The sequence below is a fragment of the Borostomias antarcticus genome (genome assembly GCF_949987555.1).
Source record: "Borostomias antarcticus genome assembly, chromosome: 4".
Lineage (NCBI taxonomy): Eukaryota > Metazoa > Chordata > Actinopteri > Stomiiformes > Stomiidae > Borostomias > Borostomias antarcticus.
In genome coordinates, this window is record NC_140237.1 from 17,006,723 (window position 1) to 17,014,282 (window position 7,560).

The 7,560-nt window shown below is 42.8% G+C and overlaps 1 long non-coding RNA gene across 1 annotated transcript; it reads left to right on the top strand.

The window, feature by feature from the left end:
- Positions 1–3,195: 3,195 nt before the first annotated feature.
- LOC311307802 lies at positions 3,196–4,284 on the top strand. The gene is made up of 4 exons (XR_014630388.1): positions 3,196–3,291; positions 3,427–3,579; positions 3,703–3,850; positions 4,022–4,284. It is a non-coding gene; the product is annotated as an uncharacterized lncRNA (long non-coding RNA).
- Positions 4,285–7,560: the final 3,276 nt, after the last annotated feature.

Sequence of the window (7,560 nt, forward strand, 5' to 3'; positions counted from 1 at the left end):
GCCCCTGAGTGGGCTAGAGACACATGGTCTTCACCGGTGTGGGCGGGTAGGTGGCCCGGAGGGGGATACACTATCCTCGACCAGCTCTGACCTGAGGGGGCGGAGTCTCACCACCACGCCACTATCCACGCCACGGGCCCCACAACTCAGCCCCTGATTGGGCTAGAGACACATGGTCTTCACTGGTGCGGGTGGGTAGGTGGCCCGGAGAGGGGTACACTGTCCTCGACCAGCTCTGACCTGAGGGGGCGGAGTCTCACCACCATGCCACTGTCCACGCCACAGACCCCACAACTCAGCCCCTGAGTGGGCTAGAGACGCACGGTCTTCACCGGTGGGTGCATGGAGATTGCCTGGTCTGTAGTAGTTCTAGCAGTAGCTGTTACATACAGCTGCAGCAGCTAGCCCACCTCACATTTTCTCCAGGAAATGTACTTTCTAGTTTGAAATGATACATTTAATGACTGTGTTTAAGAATGGAACTATTTTTCTCCCACATGCAGGAGCCTATCTTGCCTCCTGCCAGGCTGTTATAAATAAGACGTTCTTAACTACTTGCCTGGATAAATAAAGGTTATTGATTGCTGATGAGCTAGCTAGCTAGCTCATTGGTGTCGTATCAAATATTGGACATTTTTATCTATAGCTAGTGACCTTCTTTAGGAGGCTAGTAGCCTCTAAGTAGTTTGCACAAAACAGCTGATCAGACGTTACGATGCATCAATCAATCAAAGCTTTATTTGTATAGCGCATTTCATACCCAGAGGCAACACAATGCGCTTTACAGAGAACAAGGGAGGTGGGCATACGACCCACTCTCTACATATTCCAGAGGGAAGCAAAAAAACAGTAATCACCCGGGGGCCAGATAAGTGAGCTGTAAAAATTCTTCCCTGACCCCTCTCAACAAGGCGATCGAGCAAGCTCCAGGAGTATGTTTTTCTACCGGCTAAGAACATTTATAAAGCAATACATTACATTAAATTACATTTCAGAGTGAGAGAGGCTAAAAGCATCATAGGAGAGAGAATATTCTACGGACATGCTACGACATCCACAGCAGACACGGGGGTATCTATCGGACTTCGGAAGGTCTGCTGGTGACAGTGGGGCATCCACTGGACCTGGTTAGAAGATAGGAGGGAGAGAGAGAGGCACTAGGGAGAGGGAAGGCAGAGGGGATGCATAGCCAGGCTCTTGGCTAGTCTATGTGACACCTAGATGGCAATAATATATAACATGAAGATATGTTTTGAGTATATCTGTGGTGGTGATAGGATAACATTCATATACAGAGAGAGGACGAGTAGTTGTTTTGTTGTATATTATTTCAATATACAACAGAGATCATTCTCTACAAAAACGATGACCACGTGATTGATGACGTCTGAAGGTTGGTGCTGCTTCAAACGTCATTGATGTACTGGAAAAGCTTTCAAAGCTTTGAAAGTTTTGGCGCAATCTCTGACAACGTGGCACATCTGTTTGGAAGCGATTCTGCAATGATGGAGGCACCAAGTGTGTATATTCACATAACATTATATATTTACTGCAGCACTTTCAATCAGTGAACACGGTTCTCACAAGATCACAATGTACATACGTAGTGTGCAGTAGTCTACTAGGCTACAGTTGCAATGGCTGCTATGATTTCTGCAAACCACCAGATGTCCCTGTGCTCTCCGTTTTCAATGCATCAGAGCTTCGGCTCTTTTCCCGACACAATCAGGAAGAAGCCCCAAAGCTTCATAAGGCATCGTCCGCCCATCCCTAGTATTGAGCACTAGGACATAGGGCCAAAGACGATGCATGCTCTGGTAAATGTAGCTAAGGTTTACTACTGTAGCTAACTAGCCAGAATAACTTACCTCCGCTCCGGTGCTTATTGCAGGCCCAACATGAGGAACAGCTGTGCTCTTTAGAAATATTTTTTTTGGATCCTGCTTGTCTCTGAAGTCTGTATCAGCAAAATGGGCACTACAAATCCGCACTTCCTTCAATTTGGGGTCATTGATCGGAGTGTTTATATCTGTCCCCAGGACAAGAAGCCAAAGTTTCAACCTTTGTTGGTCAGAGAACGGAAGCCGGTGAAACGTGACATTTGTGCATCGAGTCATTCTATTACAACAGCCGGAGACTGAACACCTGCGAACCATTGTAGATATTGCTGTAAAATTATAACCGAAATACTGCGTAACAAGATCGAATCCAGCTAGCTAGTAAACTCCAGAGTGAGGGAGGTCTCGACTTGAATCAGCTGTTTTCACGCCGCTCGCCCGTGCACTCGCCCCCTCTCTACAACGTGCGGCGGAAGTGTACAGTGCGAAAGGTATGGTGTAGTGCGTTCGGCGAAATAGTTCTGCCTCAAATGGAGCTTTTGTTTCAATATTCGGTTTGATATTGAGGTTTGAGAATGCGATATATTTCACATGACAGCATAATGACCAAAGTAAGATCACACCCTGCGCTTCCTGCCTTGAAAATCAGTTATTAGCAGAGGCCCGTAGACCTCCATTATAAAGGGGATGCGCGCACAGAGGAAAAAGGAGCTAGCTTACTACTGCACGGATCGGTTAAATGTTGGTGTGTACGGGTCGGTTTCATTGAGGACAAAGCGAATTTGAGCTAAACTTGCTATGACAGCGGCATTCCGCTTTAACCACATAGTCTGGGAGGTGTTGAATAAAAAGGCTATGTCGTATGATGGTTATCTGCGAGCTTGTGTCTACAGTAGAGATGGAGAAACGTAATGATTTCGCCAAGACAAATGAGGCAACAAAGTCAGCTGGTCAAAGTCAGGCTTACAACTTGACGGGTAAATTGAATTATCTAAATTAGCAAACTAACATTAACCAGCCGAATCTAGCTACGCTAGTACTAGCTAACTTCCCGTATCTATCCAACGTAAGTGGTCGCTACAAGATTACGTTAATGATAACACTATTAGCTAGTCTAGGTAAAATAACGTTAGTTCATGTTAATCATACAGTCGGACAAATTGGCAGCTACCTAGCTAACATTATCATTAGCTAAGGTGACTGTAGCTAACGTTAGCCAAGCTAGCTAAACTGCAGCCAACTTAATGTGTCGCCCTCAACCAAACCTCCATGCACGCATGTGTTGGAGTCAAGTTCTGTTCTGTCAAATATACTTATTTTCCTTCATGTCCTATCTTTGCCTTCTCTACGGACAAGAGTTCCAGGTTCAACCATCAGCCATGGCAGTCCAGTGGACAGTCATCCTGAAAGGCTTTTAGCATCCCAGAAGAAAGATGAGGATAAACGTCAGAAGGTATGGGGTCTGATTGATCAAGGATATTGATGTATCCTTAAATGTCTAATTTCCATGGCATAAAATAAAAACAAAAACTTGAATGACCTGGAACAACTATATATGTCTCTGTTTCAATGTGTTTTTTTTTGCCAGCTTGGTTGATGCTGAGATGTGTGTAGCGTCTGCCCTCATTTCCATGGGTCCGGTAGGCTACTTGGTAAAACCAATCCTGTCCATCTCCTCATCACCCTCCTGGTGGGCTCAGGTTTTGTGCTGAATGGGTACATTCTCCAGAGCTGCCTAAGGGTAAGCCCCTAGCTAATAAGACAAGGATGATGATGATTGTGACAATGTGTCTGCAAATGAGTATTGACAGATTAATTTGTTCATTTGGTGTTGGTCATTAGAGAGTGTAATGTCCCCTGACAGGTAGAGCCTCTGTATTGCATCATGCTGCTTCATATCTTTGGGGCCTTCTTTGGACTGATGACATCATGGGTCCTCTACCATCAGGGTTCGGAGCAACAGCATGATAAAGAATAAAGTAACCACAGGACGGGATTGTTCTCCTAGTTGGGTAGGTATACTGTCTGTTCTGGAAATCAACCTTAATGTCAGCATTACATACCGTCTCTCCTCATAGCTAGCCTGTTCCCATAACCATGAGCAGTAAGTTGGTGGTGATATAATAGAATTATAGCCTCATGTTGCAGACTCTTGATTGGTGATGTCTGTCTTCATTCCTCAGGACCCTGTTCCTGTGAATGTTCTGGCCCAGTTTTAATTTGGCCCTGGTAAGACTGCTCTGCTCAGGAGAGGAAGCTAACATCACCTACCTGACCCTGGCTGTCACCTTAGATTGTCACCTGACAGGCAGATCTGAAATATGTTTAACATATTTGCCCGTTGTCTCAACTATTTGTGTTGAGGTGTTGATGTAGGTTTTGGTGTAATATCCAAGTTCATTTTTGTACACTGTATAAAGTCATTCTTATTGTGTTGACAGAACAATGCAAACTCTTTTACATGTTGGTTTTCATTAATTTGATTGCTAATGCTGACAATGTTGTTGGATATATGATACAAAAATACAATGTCATAGCACACCTGTAATCTATAAAATGAGAGAAGTGATACATTTGTATGGCATCAGACTGAAATCATACATTGTTTATTAACCAAGGCGAACGTTGTCAAATAGCCTTACTCATATGGAACAACAGATGATGGGACATCTGTTGCACACTATACCTTGGCTATGTCTTCAGTGTCTCCATTCTTTACTTAACATCTCTACAGGTAAACTACCATGTAAAAGCAAATACTTCCTTCACAGAAGCCTAATTACTCTTTCCACATGAATGCAAAGATTTGCAAGCTTTCTTGTGTCCTCCACTTTAGCAGACAGCTGGGATTAACCTCTTGTGAAGGTGGGTAGAAATCTGGGATGTTGACAATGGTATAACTGAGGTGGGAGAGGTCAGCTCGAAATAGCCTAGGAAGCCAATGTAGCCATACAGAAACCACAATTATACATGCAGTCATGTCTTATCTTGCCTTGAGAGTTCATGTGAGGATATGTGAAATGAATTTACTGGCCAGCTTCTCAGAGAACATCACCCAGTCTTCATTGGACAGGACCTTGCCCCCCTCTCTCTAGTTTCACACAAACAGAGTCAGCCTTCTTTGAGTTCTACAAGGCAAATTACACACTCAAAATCTGACCACAATGGAAAACGTTAAATTAATATAAATAAATCCCATGGCTATAATCCATCATACAAAAGAGTGTGACAACTCAGTGGAACATAACAGCATCTGCCATCTTCACCATGGGCTGGTAGAGGTCAAAGAAGGCTCAATGATCACCTGGAGGTCAGGAGAGATTTTATATGATTGACAGATGCCATCAAATGTGTCTAATGATCATAAATCATTTGGGATCATTACACTTGAGTCACCAATGGTTAGGTAGACAATGACTAGTGAACTATGGTGAAAAATGGTTCCAGCCCATTGACCGAGCCTGACTGGTGAAACACTACTCTTGGAAGTGTTGTTCTTAGTATAACTCATCATGTCTCTTCTTACTGGTCAACCAGTGGCTGAGGTGCAGAAGAGCCTAGCAGTCCACCTCCAGACCCATGATCCAACCAAAGAACTGGAATCTTATTGAGGGAAGGACAGACAGACATGTTTCCCTCTGGTGGTCAGTCTAAGTCCCCCGCCGCACCCCACTTGTCTTTCATCTTACCCTCTCTCTCAACACCAAGGTTCAGGTGTACTGATGCATGGGGCATCCTCCGCTCTGCAGAATGTCTCCTGGATGTCGCTGGGAGGGGAGAGGTTGGGGAAGCCCTGTCTGAGACCTTCAGCTTGGTAGGCTACTTGTACAGCTAATGATGACACGTGTAATCACAATGGTAAGTAACATGGAAAGGTAGTATGTGAGCTATGGTCAGAGCCTTCACAAGTAACACAATTGTGTACGACTGAGATTTTCGCCAACCATGATAGGTCTGTGACGTCACGTTCAGCCCAAGCTGAAGTTCAAGAGCAGCGAAATATAAATATAATAGGTGCTTTAAGAGGAAGGATCAGAGTAGTGCTTCTTGAAGAGGTGAGTTTTGATCCTGCAGCGCAAGGGCAGTGAGTCTGATGTCAGTGGGCAGTTCATTCCACCACTGTGGGGCCAGGGCAGAAGAGCTGTGACCATATCAACCAGATGCCTGTTATGGGGCAAGCAATAGCCAACACAAGTTGTGAAAATCTTATAGACCTGCATTTTATGTGCCCTTTAGGTTGCTAGCTGTACAAGATTCTGAGCCCAGCTGCCATCAGTACTTTTACTGAACCTTTCTTTACCCCACCCTAACCAGATACTAATAGTAGGCTACGGGTACACCAAGGTTTTCTATAGTGTACTGTATATGATAACTGGAATAAGGAAAACCAGGCAATATATCCATTTCCAAAAGTTTTATTACAAAAAAATATAATAAAGTGCTAATCGAGTAATGACATAGAGGGTTAAAGCTGGGAATCTAAACTAAAAGCTGTCAGTTGCTACTGTAGTTTAGAGTTGTAAACTTACCGTTGTGAACTTCGCCATTCAACTTAAATCTGCTGACACCTTATGGTGTGAAAAAAAAACATGGCTATAACCCTAGCCCTAAGCTGTAAGCCAAAACCAAACCAAAAAAATAATAATAGTAAGATCTTTAAGACGAGCATCTACACCCTCCAAGACATCATGGGACAGCAGGACACTTCCCTTTTCTTTCATTTACAACTGCGAACAGCCATACGCTCCCAGGGTGTCCCATGGGGTACCAGCCTAACAGCACATCCAATCCATATTGGATAGCAAAGGCAAAAATAATGGCGTAATGGCTCTGACCTTTATAAATACATAACTGCTGCCTCACACAGACCTCTGCCACTTGACAGGCTATGGAGAACAGATATCAGCCAGCGCCTTGTCTAATTTGCATTGGACCATCTCAATGATGGCCTTTGGGGTCGTTGGTTGCAGCATGTCATCCGAGTGTTTTTGAAGTACCCATTTTGCAGGGGATCCAGCTGCAGATCTTGCAGAGCAATGGCTGCCTATGCCAATACCCTCCCATACCAAAAAAGTATACTTAAAGTTCATTTTATTAAGTAAACCTAAGTAAAGTTCAAATAAATTCCCCAAGTATACTTTATGCATACTTGTATGTGTACTATTTCAATACTAAATTGGCCCACTTTTAATTCTAGTTCTAAGTACACTTTAAGTCTAAGATTAGTAAACTTTGAGTACATAACTAGTTTACATACAAGTTTTATTTTGTACTGCAAGTATACTGTGAACTGTACTATAAGTGAACTTATAGGTACTAGTTATATACTTCTAGTCCACTTTTTAGTTTAAAAAAGTATACTTTGAAGTACACTGCAAGTAAACTAATATATACTGTTAATGTACTGGTATGTAATACTAGTTCACTTTTTAGTTTATGAAAGTATACTTCAAGTATTCTTTGGGTGCAATGGTAAACTTAAAGTACACAACAAATTTATTTTGTACTGCAACTACTCTAAACTATACTAAAAGTGAATTTACAAGTACACTTAGTTTACTAGTTACATACTTCTACACCATTTTTAAGTTAATGAAAGCACACTTAAAGGACATGGCCAAGATTTTGGGAAATACGCTATGTAGTTATTTCTGACTTTTTTCTCAGAAATTCTGACTTTAAAGTCAGAAATTCTGATTTTAAACTCAGAAGCTTAAAAAAA